Genomic DNA, 21476 nt, shown 5'->3' with positions numbered 1-21476 from the left:
ATGCTAAAAATCTGTTTTCAACAACACCAGCGTAATCACTCATTTCATTTAGCCCACAATGCACACATTACATAGTACAGGAATAACAACGTATATATACATTACCACCAAAATTATGATTATAGTAGTTTGAGATTTGCCTTTTTTGCCATTGTTCCTCCACTCTCTTCCCAGGGTATATTTCAATTGGGATATACAGCCAAGTTACCATGTTTTAAAGTCACATGGCATAGTTCGCTCTGGTGTTCACCAAGTGAATACAAGATTCAGTGGTTTCATTTTACTTTTTATTTTTAAGGGTTTTTAAATTTTCATTTAACAATTATGTAAAATATTTAAATGGCTCCAAAGTCAAGTCTTAAGAAAAATTTATTCAAAGCACAAATTATACCCTTGTGCTTTTCTACACTGTAGGTCTCTCCCTCATAAGTAACCATCATTTTTTAGACTTCATTTTCTTCTATTTCTTAATGTTATTTATTCATTTTGAGAGAGAGAGAGAGAGAGAGAGAGAGAGAGAGAGAAAGCAAGCGAGTAAGCGCCAGGCAGGGGCAGAGAGAGAGAATCCCAAGCACAGAGCCCAACACAGGGCTTGATCCTGTGAATTGGGATATCATGACCTGAGCTGAAATCACGAAGTGGAGAAGTGGATGCTTAACCAAATGAGCCATCCAGGCTCCCCTCTCTTCTACTTTTAATAAGACACACACACACACACACACACACACACACACAAAATCATCTCCTTTATCAGTACAGGACTGCATATTATAAACACTTCTATCCACTTTGCTTTTTGTGTGTGTGCGTGTGTGTGTTTTTTTTTTTTTTTAACTGTTCCAGAATAGACCTACTTTGTGACTAGAGGCACAGTGAGCCAGGTAGAAACAGTTGAAAATAAATTATGTAGAAGGAGAGGTAACAGGGGATTTAGCACAGATGGAAAAAAAAAAAATTGTTTTACATCTCTACTCAAAATAAGCCAGACAAACCAAAACCCCAAACCATAGGAAGAAAATTAATGATGAGGGAGGGGGAGAAATCAATAAAAAACATTAATTAACACCAAATGGTATTAGTTTTATAAAACAGTCTTCATAAAGATTTTTATTTTTTTTTTAATTTTTTTTTTCAACATTTATTTGTGGGACAGAGAGAGACAGAGCATGAACGGGGGAGGGGCAGAGAGAGAGGGAGACACAGAATCGGAAACAGGCTCCAGGCTCTAAGCCATCAGCCCAGAGCCTGACGCGGGGCTCGAACTCACAGACCGCGAGATCGTGACCTGGCTGAAGTCGGACGCTTAACCGACTGCGCCACCCAGGCGCCCCAAGATTTTTAAATTTCAACATGTTAAAGATGTCAGAGATAAAAAGACTCCTTTTTTTAAAGTAGCAAAAAGGTTATAAAACAAAAATAGAACTGAAATAGATGGGTGCATATGAAAAAGCAACTCCAAATCCAAGAGATGAAAACTATACATACTGGCAAATAGACTCAACAGACAAAATGAAGTCCAGACTGAACAGAGTAGAATTGGTAAACTGCTATAGAGTACTGAATTCACCTAGTATAAGGCACAGAAAAATAAAGAGAAAAAAAAACCTGAAAGACCAATTGAGGTACAAAGACCCCAACTTAGGTTTTTCAAAAAAGATGTGAAAATAACAGAAGCCATATTTGAAGAGCTGAGAATTTTCCAAAATTGAAGATCAGATTCCTCAGATTATATGTATACATACTCTTAGTATTAGTTGGATATATAGATGTTTGTCCTCATATACAGTACACTGTGGTGAAATTGTGAAATACCAAACACAATGAGCTGCTATTTAAGGAAATAATTAACCAGACTGCTTCACAACAAGTATCCGTAACAACTTAAGAAAACCAGATGCAAACCCTGGCATCACGGAAATGTTTGCAAATCTCTTATAATGTCACCCGGAGAGAGTGGAGACTTCAAATTTATCCGTACTTTAAACTCTATCCATATTTTAATACTCTCATGACTCTAAAAGCAAGGTGTGGACAATGCATAAAACTAGTAATACAAAGACTTATTTCAAAGCATCTACTAAATTCACACATTCTAGCCCTTAAAAAAACCAAATTGAAATGCTAAGCAGTAAAATTTTACAGAAAACAGTAGCATAAAAGAGAAGAAACACAAATTAATTCCAGGCAAAGAATTTTGAAAGGCAACATAAAACTTTATAAGAGGACATGTAAGAATGTCTTTATAACCTTGTGGTAGGGAAGGATTTCCTAAACAAGACACAAAGTATAAATCATAAAAGGAAAATACTGATAAATTCAACAAAATTAAAATTTTTATCTATTAACAAAGACACTATATAACAAAGAAGACAAGTCACAAAGTGGGAGAAGACATTTGTGATACTAATCAGCAAAGAATTAATATTCAGAACCTATTAAGAACTCCTATCAAAAAGAAAAGCAACCCAACAGAAAAATCAACAGTCATTCCAAAGAAAAGGAAACAAAAATGGCCAGCAAACATTTGAAAAGATGTTTCTTCTCAGTAAGCAGAAATGCAAAACCTACAAGGTATCATGAGGCTTACTCTAATATTTGCCAATTATCAAGTATAGGCAAGAATGTGGAGCCATCACATGTACACGTTAGTGAGGGGAATAAACTGGCACAACTGCCCTGGAAAACAATTTGGCACTGCCTAATAAAGCTGAAAATGCACCCCCCCCCCCTACAACTCAGCAATTCCACTCCTAACTAAACAGAAAAGTCCAAAACAATTTGCTCAAAGGGCAAATCTCAACTCATTAGTGAGCAGAAAAATTAACTTAGTGGGTCTTAATTATCTTATTTTTAATGAAATGTCCTACCATCACATAGGTGTGGGTTTTTTTCAACAAACTTTCTTGTTCTATATGTGGCACATCTGATAATGTACTGAGTCCCATAATGTAAAATGTATTTCCTACTGTTAGTAACAAAAACATTTTTAAAAACATTATCCTGGAGATATTTATGTATGCAAGCATACCAATACACCTATGCAAGGTGTTCACAGCAGAGTTTTTAATAACAGCAAAAGAAAAGTGAAAACAACCCAAATGCCTGTCAATAGGTAATAAAGTGAAAAATATTCATATAATGAAATTCCATGCAGCAGTGAAAGTGAATGAATTAGAGCTATATGCAAAATGGTGGAAGAATGTCAGGACCATAAAGCTGAGGGTAAAAAGAAAGTTGCAAACGAACTCATACAGAAGGATCTCTTTTATATAGAGTTCAAAAACAAAACAGAAAAAGAAATATTTTAGGAATAGAAACAGATGTGGTAAAATCACATAAAAAAAGTCATCAAAAAACAAAAATAAAAGCAAAAAAAGTTGGGCACCTGGGTGGCTCAGTCGGTTAAGTGTCCAACTTCGGCTCAGGTCACATCTCACGGTTCATGGGTTCGAGCCCCATGTCAGGATTTGCACTGACAGCTCAGAGCCTGGAGTCTGCTTCAGATTCTGTGTCTCCCTCTCTCTCTCTGTTCCCTCCCCACTCACACTCTGTCTCTCTTAAAAATAAATACTTAAAAAACCCCACAAAAAACAAAAAAGGCAAATATAACGTAATGGTTACTTCTGGGGGGCAGGGGAGAGTAGCACAAAAATAAAGAAAAAATTAGGATAATGTTCTTGAACTGGTATTAGATACAAGGCTGTTCACTGCATCCTTACTCTTTATATTTCATATTTTTTATTTTGTTTTTATGTACTTAATTTTTAACAAAAAAAAATTTAAAGTTGAGTGAAAGGTACACAGATATTTGGTACAAAGGTATTTCTTTTATATTTCATCTTTAAATTGTACAACATATTCTATATGCTTTTGTACACCTGAATCATTCAATACTTGTTTTAACTTTCAACAAAATAAAAAAAAATGACAAGTAGAAAGATAAATATAAATTAAAATCTCTCAACCTCTCAATCTCTCTCTTTCTAGCTTCAGCTCTGGTCATGATCTCACAGTTTGTCAGTTCAAGCCCCACATCAGGCTCACTGCTGTCAGCACAGAGCCTGCTTCAGATGCTCTGTCCCACTCTCTCTCTCTCTCTGCCCCTCCCCTGCTTACGCTCTCTCAAAATAAATAAACTTAAAAAAAAAATCCTCTCTCTCCCACTGACCCTGCCCTGTGCTCACTCTCTCTAAAATCAAATAAAAATTTTTTTAATTGGTATGTTATTTTAAATGCTGCTGAGATGTTTTGCTTAAATAAAACTGAAAGAATATGGAATATAATTACTCACCTATTTATACCATATAAACAATGCTAGACAAGCAGGAAAGAATTCAGCCTGGTTCATTTCAGTTATTTTATATTTATAAAGTATTTCTTGTCTCCCCTACCCCTATCAGACAAGGTAAATGCATGGGTTATATTTTACATAGAATTCCGAGGCTAATCTTTTTTTTTTTTTATGAAATTTATTGACAAATTGGTTTCCATACAACACCCAGTGCTCATCCCAAAAGGTGCCCTCCTCAATACCCATCACCCACCCTCTCCTCCCTCCCACCCCCCATCAACCCTCAGTTTGTTCTCAGTTTTTAACAGTCTCTTATGCTTTGGCTCTCTCCCATTCTAACCTCTTTTTTTTTTTTTTTCCTTCCCCTCCCCCATGGGTTCCTGTTAAGTTTCTCAGGACCCACATAAGAGTGAAACCATATGGTATCTGTCTTTCTCTGTATGGCTTATTTCACTTAGCATCACACTCTCCAGTTCCATCCACGTTGCTACAAAAGGCCGTATTTCATTCTTTCTCATTGCTACGTAGAATTCCATTGTGTATATAAACCACAATTTCTTTATCCATTCATCAGTTGATGGACATTTAGGCTCTTTCCATAATTTGGCTATTGTTGAGAGTGCTGCTATAAACATTGGGGTATAAGTGGCCCTATGCATCAGTACTCCTGTATCCCTTGGATAAATTCCTAGCAGTGCTATTGCTGGGTCATAGGGTAGGTCTATTTTCAATTTTCTGAGGAACCTCCACACTGCTTTCCAGAGCGGCTGCACCAATTTGCATTCCCACCAACAGTGCAAGAGGGTTCCCGTTTCTCCACATTCTCTCCTGCATCTATAGTCTCCTGATTTGTTCATTTTGGCCACTCTGACTGGCGTGAGGTGGTATCTCAGTGTGGTTTTGATTTGTATTTCCCTGATAAGGAGCGACGCTGAACATCTTTTCATGTGCCTGTTGGCCATCCGGATGTCTTCTTTAGAGAAGTGTCTATTCATGTTTTCTGCCCATTTCTTCACTGGGTTATTTGTTTTTCGGGTGTGGAGTTTGGTGAGCTCTTTATAGATTTTGGATACTAGCCCTTTGTCCGATATGTCATTTGCGAATATCTTTTCCCATTCCGTTGGTTGCCTTTTAGTTTTGTTGGTTGTTTCCTTTGCTGTGCAGAAGCTTTTTATCTTCATAAGGTCCCAGTAATTCACTTTTGCTTTTAATTCCCTTGCCTTTGGGGATGTGTCGAGTAAGAGATTGCTACGGCTGAGGTCAGAGAGGTCTTTTCCTGCTTTCTCTTCCAAGGTTTTGATGGTTTCCTGTCTCACATTTAGGTCCTTTATCCATTTTGAGTTTATTTTTGTGAATGGTGTGAGAAAGTGGTCTAGTTTCAACCTTCTGCATGTTGCTGTCCAGTTCTCCCAGCACCATTTGTTAAAGAGGCTGTCTTTTTTCCATTGGATGTTCTTTCCTGCTTTGTCAAAGATGAGTTGGCCATACATTTGTGGGTCTAGTTCTGGAGTTTCTATTCTATTCCATTGGTCTATGTGTCTGTTTTTGTGCCACCGAGGCTAATCTTAAATGTGTATTTTACTTGAAAACTGCTCCAAAAATTTCAAGCTCAGAAAGACGTTATTCAAGTTAAAACTAAATGCAATTTTCTGGACACTCTCCCACCCCCAACAACCAAAAGAGCAAAATGACTAAGTCGCTTTTATAAAGGATCCAATTTAAACTTAAAATTATAGTTAACATCTAGGTCAAACTGGAAGGGATTTAAGAAATTACTCCCATTTATTAGCAACAGGGTATCAACCACAAGGATTATTATACACCAGAGAACCTGAAACTGTACCCAGATATGAAGAGTACCAATATGACAAGCTTGAGAAATTTACTTCACAGAATTCATAACCTTCAGCCACCCTCAGACATCCAGGTTATGAAAATGTGAAAGAATTACACAACACATTTCAAATAAACATGACTTCCAATAAACTGAATACAGGTCAGAAGCAACATAAAGGAATTCAACCTGTGCGTGGATATTAAAAATTTAAGAAAACATCTTAAATGTTCAGCGACATAGCATTCAGAACACTGGGGAGCTTTCAATGTACAGCTTAGCCTGTTCAAATTTATTTCAAAGATAACTAGATCTAAACACATGCAATCACTAAATTATGTATGCACACATTTTACTCAGAAGACTTACATTACTGATCAACAAGGTTAACTGGTACTATGCACAAAAATATTTTTGCTGGAATTCGTGTATTAAATCATTTTCCATTCTGCTCCCAAGAATAAACCTGAAACCCTTATTTTTGGTCTCACTTTACATGGCATTCCATGTAAATCAACTAGCCATGCTAACAGAAGACTGATGGCACAAATGAGAAGCAGAAGGCTCAATGAGTCCCAATGAATGAACAAGCAATTCATTCATTCATCAAATTGAGCACCACCTACTACAAGAAATATAGTTCCCTGGTAAAGAAGACAAAGTTCCCACTTCAGAGTGGGCAGTTACAGCAGTAACTCATAACACACATTCACAGAAATGAGCCTGAGAAAATTTCTTGGAATCTAGAAAGAGCATAGTCTACCTACTGTTTCTACATAAAACATTTTATATAATATTTGGTTTTAAGTTGCTTTTACTATTTTCTCCACTTGAAAAATTTCAAGTCCTCAAATTTAAGTCGCTAACATTAAGAATCAATCCTCTAACTCTGGGAGAAAAAAAAAAAACCTGTATAACATTAATGTAGCTTTCTAATACCTAACAGATAATTGCACATAGACAGTGCCTATTTATTATTCATTCATGTATAGTAATCTCTACGCCCCACATGGGGCTTGAACTCACAACCCCCAGATCAAGAGGGACACACTCCACCAACTGAGCCAGCCAGGCACCCCATTATTATTATTATTATTATTATTATTATTATTATTACTTTAGAAAGCATTCTTTCAAAACAGTTCAATGAATCAGGATGGGCTCTAGATCAGAATACCTCAGTTCACATTCAGGTTCCTCCTCTTACTTGCTCTTTAAACAAATTATTTAACCTGTTTCCCTAGTTTCCACCAAATAGTACCTATCCCATAAAACTGTTTAAGAGTATTATATATGGCACCGTACATAAGTGTTTACAGAGACCAACAGCAAATAAGCACCCTAATACTAGCCATCACTTATGTAGCAACTAGTAAGATAACACACGCAAGGCAAATGAACCTTAGGCAGTTTAAGACAGTTAAGTTCACACATACAGTAAGTGGTACTAGTTAGCAGAGCCGAACCTAAGCTCTTAAGTCTCCCTAGCACACATGCTTTTTCCACTACACCACACATTATATAATTCAACTACTGGGGGGGGGGGGGGGGGAAGGGGAGGACTTACATAAAATCTTGGAGTTAGTAAAGTCTAAGACTTGTAGGTCTCCTAAATACTGACCTCCAGCTTACTACACCAGACCACACTGTTTCCCTGGCAAATTAAATGACTCGTGCAAAAATAATAATTGTCCCACATTTTCCAGTGAGAATGTAGTATAACATCAAGTCTTGTGATAGACAATTACTGAAAACCATGTAAGTTCTTGTAAGTCATGGTGCCTATGTGGCTCAGGCTGCTAAACATCCCATTTCAGCTCAGGTCATGATCTCATGGGTTCATGAGTTCGAGCCCTGCATGGGGCTCTCTGTCAGTGCAAAGCCTGCTTCATAGCCTCTGTTTCCCTCTCTCTCTCTCTCTGCTCCTCCCACACTAGCGCACGCATTCACACACTCTCAAAAATAAACAAACATTAAAAAACAAATAAATGTTACAGTCAAAATAAAGAAATATGGATAAAGGACATTTTCCTCTTATAATGGTAGGCAGCTAGGATACTATGGCCCCTATGAAGCTTACTCAACATGAAAACTATCTTAAAGGAGCTCTCTCACTGGAGTAAATGACATTTCTCCCCTTGATAAAAATACATAGGCTGGTGTCTACACAGAAAGCTAAATGTTTCTGGCTAGCAGTCTACTCTCCTATATACTCACTTATTTCTATAAATCCATTAAATAGGAGAATGAAAACAAAAACTGTTATTTCTATAAAAACTAAGTTACATCCTTTGGAAGGTCTTGATGAATGAATGGAAAATCTAGAATGATTTTTAACTTGGAAAGCTTCCCAGTGCCTACATTTTCATTCCATTTTAGAGAAACCAATACTAGAAATCATAGGCAATGCTTTTAGGGTATGATTTACAGAAAAAAAAAGATTAGTAACCCCTACTCAAAGACAAGAGATTGATCCAAATAAAAAGTAAATGTTCTAAGTTAAAACATGCAAGTTATCTAACCAATGGTCCTAATCACACAGAGAAGGTCCAAAAGATCTCCACAACACTCTAACATCACTCCCTCCAACAAGGGGTTCTCAAAAGCCTCCTCCCACTTTTCTGCTGCTCTCTGCTCCTAGGAAAGGAGTAAACTGAAAACTATATGTATCCAAGAATGAGGTATCCATCACAGTGAGAAACTGCAGAATAAGGATTTAATTCACTTATAATGAATAGATATTTAATAAATCTTTATTGAACTGACCGAAACCCTTAAGATCCATCAATAAACAAAACAGACAAAAAGCCATGCCTTCACAGAGGTTATAGTGTGTGTTGGGGACACAGAGGAGAGACAATGAACACAATCAACAAAGAAATTATATAGTGTTAGAAGGTGGCAAGTGCCACGGAGAAAACAGAGCAAGATACAGGGATCATAAGTAGGGGAGTAGAGCTTCAAATAAAATAAGATAGACCTTTTGAAAAACATTTGAAGAACAAAGATTTGAAGACTACAGGGTTGGCCATGATGATTTTTTAGGGAAAAAGTGATCCAAAGAGGGACAACAGCCAATGTAAAGGCTTTTACTTTGCCTATGAGAAGTCATTGCAGGGTTTTGAGGAGAGAAGTGATAGAATCTAGTTGCTGAGTTGAAAAAGACCAACGGGAGCTAGGGAAGAAGCAGGAAGGCCAGTTAGGAGGCTAACTACAGAAATCTAGGCTAGAGATAAGATGGCCAGGACCAGCCTTGAAAGCAATACAGGTGGTAAGAAGTGACTTGATTCTAGATATATTTTCAAGATAAGATAGAACCAAGAATGCCAAGTGTGAAAGAGATAAGTCAGAAATGACTCCAACTTTTTTTTTGCATGAATGTTGGATGGCGCTACCACCAAATGAGATGGACTAGACTGTATCTGAGGCAGGTTTAAAGAGAAAAATGGAAGTTCAGTTTGAATTGAGTACTTCACCTACAAGCAGAAATGCAGAATAGGTTGTCTGGAGTGCAGAAGGAGAGCCTGGGCCGGAGATATAAATATGGAAGCCATCAGCATATAGGTATTTAAAGCCATGACATTGGATGAGATCACCAGAGAAATATAAAAAGAAAAGTGAACCAAGGACTGAGCACTTCAACTTCAAGAGTAGAGGATGAATCATAAGGCAGAAAGAGCAAAGCAATTAGTGAGGAAAGAAACCCAAAAAACACTGTCCCTGAAGGAGGGGAGTATAAACAAATTAATTTAAGTTCCACTCTGTACACAAATCACTTTGCTGAAACCAGATTTAAGTTAAAAGTTCTTAATCAGACTGTAGTCAAGTGATATGTAAAATACTAAATCATAACTTTTATAAAAGGAGTGGAACATTTCTTAAATAATTCCTAGAAATACTCTATTTTCTATTGGAGTCTCTACTAAAATTAGTCTTAGCACTAAAAGTATATTTTGTCTATTTTATCTTTTTAACATAAAAGTCTGTAACATTAGAGGAGGGAAAAAAAAGCCTAAATGGTCTGCACTGCCATCTCTCTCAAAGACCAAAAACTCATTTAAACAGCAAGTCAACAGCCCGGCATACAAATAATTATAAATTGTCATTACTTTTCTTTTTCTAGAGCTCAGATACCACAGGTTAAGTTAATCAAACTCCTTAGTTCATATTGCTTAAGATTTTTTCCCCGTTTGATTTTAATTTTGTTTATAGAAAAAGTAGCATATACTCCTATCTAAATCAATGTTTTCCCTGTGATTTGCACATAAACTACATTTTTAGGATGAGAACATCCAAAGTCATGTTAACAAAAACGGAAAGAGAAAGGAATGAAACTCAACTCTATGCATAACAGTAATTAATGTCATTTCTAAAGAACCAGTTACTCGCTTCTAGCTTCTAACTAGTCTGGATTTACCTTCAAAATAACTAAAAATAATAAAGAGTACACAGAACAAGCAGCTTATAAGATGTTACCCTCAAATATTTGATGCTCCTGCAAAGCATGGTCTCTCTACATTTCTTTATTACATATTAGAGGTCAGATTCCTGAAAAATCCAAAAGTACTTCCTGAAAATACTAAATTTACTAACAAATGAAATTTTTACAAAGTATTATGAGATCCTTTAGATTAAAACTTTGCTACAGGGGCAGCTGGGTGGCTCAGTCGGTTAAGCGTCTGACTTCAGCTCAGGTCATGATCTCATGGCTTATGGGTTCCAGCCACAAGTTGGGCTCTGTGCTGACAGCTCAGAGCCTGGAGCCTGCTTCGGATTTCACATCTCCGTTTCTCTCTCTGCCCCTCCCCCCATTCATGCGCGCTCGCGCGCGCGCTCTCTCTCTCTCTCTCTCTCTCAAGAATAAACATTAAAAAAATTAAAAAAAAAAACTTTGCCACACAAAAATTATAATATTTAACTAAAATTGTATCTTCCATATTTTTAAGGAAAATTCTATTTTAACTTTAATAACAGTAAAAATCGTGAGTCGTAGAAGCTTCAAAAAAGCGTTCACTTCTTAGGCACTTTAAAAAAGCCATATTGATTGGGCGCCTAGGTGGCTCAATTGGTTAAGCATCTGACTTCAGCTCAGGTCATGATCTCACAGTGAGTTCCGGTCCCGCACCGGGCTCTGTGCTGACAGCTCAGAGCCTGGAGCCTGCTTCAGATTCTGTATCTCCCTCTCTCTCTGCCCCACTCACACACTCTCTCTCTCTCTCTCTCAAAAAACATTTTAAAAATTTAAAAATTAAATAAAAAATTAAAAAGCCATATTGACTTAATTAACAGCTAATTGTTAAAATGTTCTTCCCACATTAAAGCCTACAAACTGGAAGGATGCTTGGGGTCAGAGACCCAAGAAAACACTTGCATCAAGCAGAAAAGACTACTGATGCTAAGGGATGACATAGAAAAACCTAAATTGGAACAAAATCATAAATTAATGACTCTTCGGAATGCTGACCCTGAGTCATCAAGAAAAGGTTAATACTCAATATCCCTTACAATTTTAAAGAGCTTAATATTTAAAGAAAATTTTTCATTGGCTTTCTTTTATTTTAAGCTTCAGTGTGATTATGAGTCTCATAAAGGTAAAGTAAATAGAACACCGCATTCTCTAAGCACACTTGACAGAGATACAGTTATTGACCGCTCATGCTGTACAATTAGAAAAGATATTTCTAATTTTACAAAGGAAGATGAATTTTTCTTAGAACCTACAAACAATAAACCCAGCTATTTCTTGTTAGATCTTTGAATGAAACGGGGAGGAGGGAGAGCTTGTTTATCAGAAAGCACAGTAAATATGAAAGCCTACAGCAGGGCACGTCTACCCCAAATACAGATCAACTCCAAAGTACTCAGTGTTATTCTTGCAAAGATCATCCCAGTCTTGTTGGCAACCGTTTTAGCCAAGCTGGAGGCAGTGTGGCCATTTGCCTACTAGGTGAGATAGAACAAGTGCAACCTAATTTAGCAAAAACTCAATTTTTAAATCAATTCCTAAACAATTCAAAGTGCTCTGTTCACCCCAAGGTGTTTATCCATAGCAGGCTACGGCTGTCTAAAATTTTCAAGACTTTCCACAAAGCATCTCAAAAAACCCACAACTTGGAACAGTTAGCTCTTTAAGCAGTGCCTATTCACATACCTTCTAAGGAATCCTTTTCTGATACAGGCCCAACTACGAATTTCGATTCCTCCTTCCTCCCAGAAGGAAAGGCTAAAAGTAAACAGCCCGCTATTTAACCTGATCAAGCCGCAGCTGTACAAGGTTAGCATGCCGCTCCCGGCGCCGGGAGCTACCCTTCTCTGGTGCACACATGCTCCTCGACAACCAACGTGCGGGGCTGCACATCCCACACCTGGTGTCTGATTACCGTATGACTTTCCTAGGCTGCCGGTTTGGTTTTCTGCCTAGCTCCCCAACGCCAAAATTCTCATTGTTGGAAACTGAAGGGGGAGGGGGAATCACTAAGGAAGACACACCCCTCAGGGAGAGGAAGGGATAACTTCCCCCGTCTCGAGGGCGGTCCAGAGATTTTTCCAAACTCTCCCCAAACGCATCTTTCCCAGCCCCAACTCCCCCCCCCCCTTCCCGACCGTGACCCAGGGACACGCACCCGGCGGTGGGAGGGGGCACTGGGAAGAGGGCCAGCACCGGTTCCCTAAGTATCCGGAGGGGCAGCGAGAACTGAAATTCCAGCATGGCGTAAGCATGGCCCAGCTCCGGCCCAGGGACGCCGCCGGAGACGCGCTCCCTCTGTCCGCCGGCCGAGGAGGCGGTAATCCGCCTTCCTCCTGGGGGCCCACAGGCCCAGCTAAAAATAGGCGCCTCGGTCACCCCAGGGCCCTCTCCGGCCAACCTCGCACCGGGAGACGTCCCCGGGGGACTCCCCGGCCACACTTGTAGGCGCCGCGGCGGAGCCGGGGTCGGGCCCTGGGCGGCCGGGCGAGGCCAAGCGGCCCCTCGGAGCCTTCCCACCGCGGCGGCCCGACCCAGGCAGGAGCTTCACATGGGCGACCCGGTGCCCGAGGCCTACCCAGCGGGCTGTGGCAGCGGCGGGCGGTGTCCGGGCCCCGGGGCCGCGCCCCCCGTCCGGCGCGGCCCTCCCGCCCGCCCTGGGACACCGCGGCCGGCACAGCCCTCCCTACCCTGGTCCCCAAGGCCGGCGCCCGGCCCGGCGCGGCCTGCTCACCCTTACCCTAAGCAGCCGGGGAAGGAGACCGGGAAGACGCGGCGGCACGGGCACTACAGCCCCGGCCGCCCGCTCAGAGGCGCCGCCGCCGCCGCCGCAGTTGCTCAGGTGCCGTCGCGCCGCCCGGCAGGAAACGGGCGGCTTCGGGGCGGGGCGGCCCCCGGCACGTCCCGGCGTCTGGGCCGGCGGTGCCCGGAGACCGGCCCCTTAAAGGGACAGGCGCCCGCCGCCTTTGCCCTGGCGCACGCGTCCGTGGGCTCCGGTAAGCCCCAGCGTGCAGCTAGCTTGGGATTCCGGGGCTTTCCTCCCGAGGCAAAGTCCCGCAGCTAGGTGGAGGGTGGGAGTCCAGGGTTTGGAGGCTCAGCGGAATTCCCTTCATTCATTAGCCCTGCTCTCGTTCCCTCGCTCCCTCCTTACCCCAAAGCTGGTTTCGTCTTGCATGGCCCTCCCACTGAAGCACCACCTGGCCCCCACACTGGTTGGGTTTTTTTGTTGTTGTTTTTTTTTAACCTTAACCAAACGATACTCGATTTCACCCTGCGCGTCCCAGATTTCCTCCCAGAAATCACTAGAAAACGAAATCCGCTCCTCTGTCTCCAGAGTTTCTCTGAATTCTCCTTCGGGTAACCCTGGCTTCAAACGGAAAGAGAAATTAAAAACTGACCCAAACAAATTGTGTGCAAATATTATGAAACTGCTGTGTCTGCCAGCTGGTGGCCATTCATTAAGCCAGAGTAAATAACAAGAAGCTGCCTCGGAAAGGAGAGGTTGGCCCGAATCCCTGCTTATTAGTCTGCTCTTTGCTGAGAGGATAGCAGCGATCTTCCTGCTCCACTGGCAAAGGAGATGTGCTGATTACCATTGCTTATTGCTCATCAGTCTCTTGCAGAATGCCAAGCACTGCCCAGAACATATACAAACACCCCCAGATTCTCCTCAAAAATGATTCAAACGCTTTTAGAGTGTGGATAGAGATAAATAAAACGAGGATTCTTCACTAACTCCTCCCCCTACATCCCGACCAAGGAGGAATAAAAGCAATCTTTAAGGAATGAACATCAGAACAGTTCCTACACCAACAGAGAATTTCCTGTATATGGGCTGGCTAAAAACGCACTATACGTTTGTATTGTAATTATTTTTGTCTAAGCTTTCTAGAGCACCTCCAAAGTACAAATGAAAACTGAGCAAGAATGTGTTAGCCTGAGATGTTGAGAATTCTGCCAGTCTCCAGCCACTATTTCCTCCAAAAATGCATTCTGTCTTATTGTAACTCCAGAAGTGTCCTTTTTCCTTTCTCAGTAGTGTTAGTCCCTCAGCTGCTCCAATGCCCTCAAAGCAATCTCTCTCTAAACCACTGGCTGTCTCCTAAGCATGTGCCAAATGATCCAGCTTTATTGAAGAGTGAAGCCATTAAACTCAATACAAAGGGGGAAGTGCATCATTTGTATAATGGAGTTTAAGGACTCTTGATTTAGCTCACAAACAATCACCTAACTTCCTCTGGTTAGTACCAAGACAGGTTTTAGGCTAGAATAAAAATTTTTATCATTTTTCTGACTTCAGTAAAACCTCAGTGTCATTTTAGAGACAGTAATATTTAAGTACATTTGTATATAAGACAGTAAGTTGAGTTTGGGGACATGTTTACCCTAAATATACTAAGTTTTACGGTCAGAACTCACTCATTTTTGTGTGCCATAGTTTGAAATAAAGAAGCATAAATGTATCAGCTATTTCAATTTTTCTGGATGATTGGACTTTTGACTTTTTAAAAGGAAAGTGAGTAGATGCTTGATTCTTTATAGGATTTCTATTTATTCACAGCTAAACAAAAAGACTAACTAGAACTGTTATGCATGGTAAGCCCTATTAGGAATTAAGACCTACCCTGTACATTTTTAAATATAGTATAATATAACTATAATTAACATATAATTAACCTAAAATATAATTAATCTTGATTGCTGCTTACTACCTTCCAAAAACTACTGAGACAGCAACTAACCTGCTAAAGGATTAGCATCTGAGGTATCACTAAGTGTAACAACTCAGAAATTAAATTTGATTGAAAGCTGTAGAGTGTAACATTATCACCTGAAGAGCACTCATCTCTCTTTTTTTTTTTAATTTAACAAAGCACAATTTACTGGAATGCGCCTTCTGATAATAATTCTCTTTGTTCTGAATTTTGGAAAAGTTTTAAAGACACACAGTACACATCTCTCCAGCAGAGAGAGAAAGCTAGCTATTCCTGTTTTGTCTAGGGAAGATTTCCCAGAAGTGGTGAGTTATACAGAGATTTGAGTAATATGTGAGTAACAGATTACATCTCCTATTCCGTCAGATCAGGGATGGCAGAGATGAAAGTATAATGAAGCAATCCACAGAACTAGAAGTAAAGGGCAGATTCCAGGTACACCTTCTCCACCCATTAATGGAATGGAGAAGTGCATAGGAACATCTGCGGCTGTAGATTCACAAGTGATCAGCTATCCCAACAAAGTATCTAGCACGTAACTGTGTTTATTGGAAATCTGCATTGTGCCCCTTTGACATGTGCTCTCTTCAAGCATATGGTATTCAGGTGCTTTCATGACAAATTACTTGCCACTCTTTGCATGGAGAGGTAGGTTCTGTGTCCCCTCCTCTTGAATCTGCAAAGGCCAATAGGATATGCTAGAAGTAAGTTCCGGGCCCAGGCTCTAAGAGATAGGCAGCTCTACTTCCTGTCTCATGGAACCACAGATCTTAGAGCCCTGAGCTACTATGTGAAAAGTCCAACAACTTTGCTGGAAAGACCATGTGGGGAAGTTGTGAGACTGCATGGGGAGGAAGAGAGACCCACCTGGGCCTTGCCTTCTAACTGTATCTACCACTGGGCCAGATAAGTGAATGAAGGCTTCCAGAATCCCAGACTTTCTACACCACAAGTTAAATACCACCAGTGGCCCTAGTCAGTACCACATGGAGGAGAAGAATCACCCAGCCAAGCTCTGCTTGAATTTCTCACCCTATATAATTTTTATAATTTTTATAATTTATAAAATGTTTTTATTTATTTTTTGAGAGAGGGAGAGAGAGCAAGCAGGGGAGGAACAGAGAGGGAGGGAGGCAGAGGATCCCAAGGGGGCTCCGCATCGACAGCAGAGAGCCCGATGTGGGGCTCTAACCCATGAACCCTGATATCATGACCTGAGCCAAAGTTGGACACTTAACTAATTGAGCCACCTAGGTGGCCCAATTTTTATGATTTTTAAATGGCTTATTCTTCAATAATAGAGAAGCAGAACAATCTTTGTTTCACTTCTGAATAGCTACAGGAAATATTAAAATCTCATATAAGCAGAAGGGAGTTATCCCAAGACTTCCCTGGGGCCTTTCAAGGGAAACTTGGGCAGGAATGGGCAGAGAGGAAAAGCTACTTTGTAGCTACTTTGTAGCATAATTTAACATTACTGAAACCACAGTCATGTCTCACATCTTCAAAAACTTGTCCAATGATTGAAAACTAGTGGATTTGATGAAGAAAGATGAACCAGTACTGACTGTGCATATATGCACTGTGCAGGTATTTAATGTACATTATCTCACACAATTACCAAAACCACCCTATAGTATAGCACTGGGCTCACACTGAGTAACTAGCTCAAGGACACAGAACTCAAAAACCAGCACCTAAACCCAGATCTGTTTGACTCCAATCCCTATGCATGTGCCACTGCACTAGGTTGACTCCCAAAACATAAACCCTTAGATATACAAACATTTAAAATGTAAGTTTTGGGGCACCTGAGTGGCTCAGTCAGTTAAGCATCCAACTCTTGATTTTGGCTCAGGTCATGATCTCACGAGACTGAGCTCTGCATCTCGCTCAGCACACTGGGTGTGGAGCCTGTTTAAGATTCTCTCTGTCACTCCCCTGCTGGCACGTGCACACTCTCTCTCTAAAAAACAAATAAGATGTAAGTTCTCATTTATATGTAGGTTTCAATTATTCCTGATATCTTTTTTAGCTTATTAGCTTAAATAATGAGCACACATGTAACATTCAACCTAATCAGCAATATAAGAATGGCTACCAGCCAGCATCATATAAACTCTTCTAACAGAATTCAGCATTGAAAAATGTACCCTTCATCCAAATATACCTAGTAATTGGAAGAAACAAAATTTAAAGCCTCTTTGATTCTATGCACTTCCTTATAAGGATTTTATACACTTCCTTATAAGGAGGTTTTTGGGTTTTTTTTAATATTGAATTTGCAATCACAGAACCTTACTGTGCTCCTTCTTAGCTGAGTGACTTTGGACAAGTCATTTCACTTCTCAGAGTTTTAGTTTCCTCCCTGATTAGCAGATGAGACAAGTACTTAGCTCTAAGGGTTAGTGTGAGAATCAAATGAGATCATGTATTTTTTTAAGGTAATCCTACACCCAACATGGGGCTTGAACTCACAACCTGAGATCAAGGGTTGCATGCCCTACTGACTGAGCCAGCCAGGTGCCCTGAGATCATGTATTTTTTAAAATTTTGAAACTATGGGGCGCCTGGGTGGCTCAGTCAGTTGAGTGTCCAACTTCAGCTCAGGTCATAGTCTCACAGTTGGTGGGTTTGAGCCCTGCATCAGGCTCTGTGCTAACAAACAGCTCAGAGCCTGGAGCCTGCTTCAGATTCTGTGTCTCCCTCTCTCTCTTCCCCTTCCCTGCTCATGCTCTGCCTCTCTCTGCCTCTCAAAAATAAATAAATGTTAAAAAAATTTTTTAATTTGAAACTAGAAAATGGTATATAACATATTATTATAGACTAACCACCTTATGACAGTGTCTTACTCAATATAAATATTAAATAAGGTGTTGTTTAAGCTAAATTATATCTGAATTATAACTATGATATCAGCTACCTTTCATACACTGCTTATAATTGCTAATTCTAACAACAGTCGAGTGAGATGTAATTGTGCCCATTTTTTAGTCGAGAAAGCAGGTTCAGAGAGTCAAGTAATTTGTCTAGGCCAAATGGCTAATAAGTGGCAGAGCTGAGTCTGAAACTCCCAAATCCAAGCTTCTTCCACTCTACTGCCAACATGCCAAAAGGCTAGTTTATAAACTGCTTGTACAGCATAAAAAAAAGGGAGTTAATATCTCTCCTGTCACCTCAGGCGAAATACTCCTACCCATACCAGATAGGTAGGAATCATTCTTATCTCTAAAAACATTACATCTAACTCAACAGTCTGCTCAAACAGCTACTTCAGTGTTTAAATGTTTAGTGTTGCCTTCACTGCTGTGTAATCCTTCTGTTAGTCTAACCTCAACCTTGGACACATGTTTTTTTCTTTCTAAGATTTTAGTTAAATTCAAGTTAGTTAACATATAGTATAGTATTGGTTTCAGGAGTAGAACTTAGTGATTCACTACTTACATGTAACATCCAATGGCCCAAAGGCAAGGGAATTAAAAGCAAAAATGAATTATTGGGACCTCATCAAGATAAAAAGCTTCTGCACTGCAAAGGAAACAATCAACAAAACTAAAAGGCAACCAACGGAATGCAAAAGATATTGCAAATGACATATCGGATAAAGTGTTCCTATCCAAAATCTATAAAGAACTCACCAAACTCCACAGCCGAAAAACAAATAATCCAGTGAAAAAATGGGCAGAAAACATGAACAGACACTTCTCTAAAGAAGACATCCGGATGGCCAACAGGCACATGAAAAGATGCTCAACATCACTCCTCACCAGGGAAATACAAATCAAAACCACACTGAGATACCACCTCACGCCAGTCAGAGTGGCCAAAATGAACAAATCAGGAGACTATAGATGCTGGAGAGGATGTGGAGAAACGGGAACCCTCTTGCACTGTTGGTGGGAATGCAAATTGGTGCAGCCGCTCGCTCTGGAAAGCAGTGTGGAGGTTCCTCAGAAAATTAAAAATAGACCTACCCTATGACCCAGCAATAGCACTGCTAGGAATTTATCCAAGGGATACAGGAGTACTGATGCATAGGGCCACTTGTACCCCAATGTTCATAGCAGCACTCTCAACAATAGCCAAATTATGGAAAGAGCCTAAATGTCCATCAACTGATGAATGGATAAAGAAATTGTGGTTTATATACACAATGGAATTCTACGTAGCAATGAGAAAAAATGAAATACGGCCTTTTGTAGCAACGTGGATGGAACTGGAGAGTGTGATGCTAAGTGAAATAAGCCATACAGAGAAAGACAGATACCATATGGTTTCACTCTTATGTGGGTCCTGAGAAACTTAACAGGAACCCATGGGGGAGGGGAAGGAAAAAAAAAAAAAAAGAGGTTAGAATGGGAGAGAGCCAAAGCATAAGAGACTGTTAAAAACTGAGAACAAACTGAGGGTTGATGGGGGGTGGGAGGGAGGAGAGGGTGGGTGATGGGTATTGAGGAGGGCACCTTTTGGGATGAGCACTGGGTGTTGTATGGAAACCAATTTGTCAATAAATTTCATTAAATAAATAAATAAATAAATAAATAAAAATTTGTAAATAAATGCTAAAATAGACTGCTGTAATTTCCACCTATTAGGGAACATCTGTTATTTAAACCAATATTTTTTATTATAATAAAAATCATTTTAATAAACTAAAAAAAAAAAAATTAAAAATAAATCTACCCTATGACCCAGCAATAGCACCACTAGGAATTTACCCAAGGGATACAGGAGTGCTGATGCATAGGGGCACTTGTACCCCAATGTTTATAGCAGCACTCTCAACAATAGCCAAATTATGGGAAGAGCCTAAATGTCCATCAACTGATGAATGGATAAAGAAATTATGGTTTATATATACAATGGAATACTACATGGCAATGAGAAAGAATGAAATATAGCCTTTTGTAGCAACGTGGATGGAACTGGAGAGTGTTATGCAAAGTGAAATAAGTCATACAGAGAAAGACAGATATCATATGTTTTCACTCTTATGTGGATCCTGAGAAACTTACCAGAAGACCATGGGGGAAGGGAAGGAAAAAAAAAAAAAGGTTAGAGAGGGAGGGAGCCAAAACATAAGAGACTCTTAAAAACTGAGAACAGGGGCGCCTGGGTGGCTCAGTCGGTTAAGGGTCCAACTTTGGCTTGGGTCATGGTCTCGCGGTCTGTGAGTTCGAGCCCCGTGTCAGGCTCTGTGCTGACAGCTCAGAGCCTGGAGCCTGCTTCGGATTCTGTGTCTCCCTCTCTCTCTGACCCTCCCCCATTCATGCTCTGTCTCTCTCTGTCTCAAAAATAAATAAAACATTAAAAAAAAACCTGAGAACAAACTGAGGGTTGATGGGGGGTGGGAGGGAGGGGAGGGTGGGTGAGGGGTATTGAGGAGGGCACCTGTTGGGATGAGCACTGGGTGTTGTATGGAAACCAATTTGACAATAAATTTCCTATTAAAAATTAATGAATAAATGAATAAATAAACAAAAATTAAAAATTAAAAAATTAAAATTAAAAAAAACACCCAATGCTCATCACAAGTGTCCCCCTTAATACCCATAATCCATCTAGCCCATCTCCCTCCCTCCTCCCTTTAGCAACCCTCAGTCTATTCTCTGTATTTAAGAATTTCTTATGGTTTGCCTACCTCTCTGTTTTTATCTTATTTTCCCTTCTCTTTCTCTATGTTCATCTGTTTTGTTTCTTTAATTCCACATAGGAATGAGATCACATGATATTTGTCTTTATCTGACTGACTTATTTCTCTTAGCATAATACACTCTAGTTCCATTGGACACATTTTTAATTGCACATTCATTGTTAAAAACACACTTGGCAAATATAAATAAATAAATAAATAAATAAATAAATAAATAAAAGCAAAAAAATATTATTACCTAATAGACTCAAATACAGAGGTAACATTTTAAATTTTCTTCCATTTTTAAAAATATGTTCACATTTTAATCATAATTATGACTACAAATACCAAATGAAGTAACATATGCAAAATTTTTAGAAAACATCCTGTTTTTTAGCATCTATTTTTTCTGACCTTAACTCAAGAAGCTGGCAAGACTGCTACATATTAAAGAGACAAAGAAATGTGGTAACTTAAACTTGATTGGACCATCATCAAAAAAAATGTTATGAAAGATATTTGGAATACAAATTGGG

The 21476-nt window shown here is 39.7% G+C and overlaps 1 protein-coding gene across 8 annotated transcripts in view; it reads right to left on the bottom strand.

Moving 5' to 3' along the window:
* KTN1 (kinectin 1) overlaps positions 1 to 13756 on the bottom strand; it is a 110367-nt gene extending 96611 nt beyond the window's left edge. For all 8 annotated transcript variants that reach the window (XM_043556225.1, XM_043556228.1, XM_043556229.1 and 5 more), the window contains exon 1: positions 13331 to 13756. The gene's annotated coding sequence lies outside the window, so the exon portion shown is untranslated. The remainder of the gene's footprint in view (positions 1 to 13330) is intronic.
* Positions 13757 to 21476: the final 7720 nt, after the last annotated feature.

The sequence above is a fragment of the Prionailurus bengalensis genome, chromosome B3 (assembly GCF_016509475.1).
Source record: "Prionailurus bengalensis isolate Pbe53 chromosome B3, Fcat_Pben_1.1_paternal_pri, whole genome shotgun sequence".
In the NCBI taxonomy this organism is placed as follows: Eukaryota; Metazoa; Chordata; class Mammalia; order Carnivora; family Felidae; genus Prionailurus; species Prionailurus bengalensis.
This window is presented reverse-complemented; position numbering and strand designations above follow the sequence as displayed.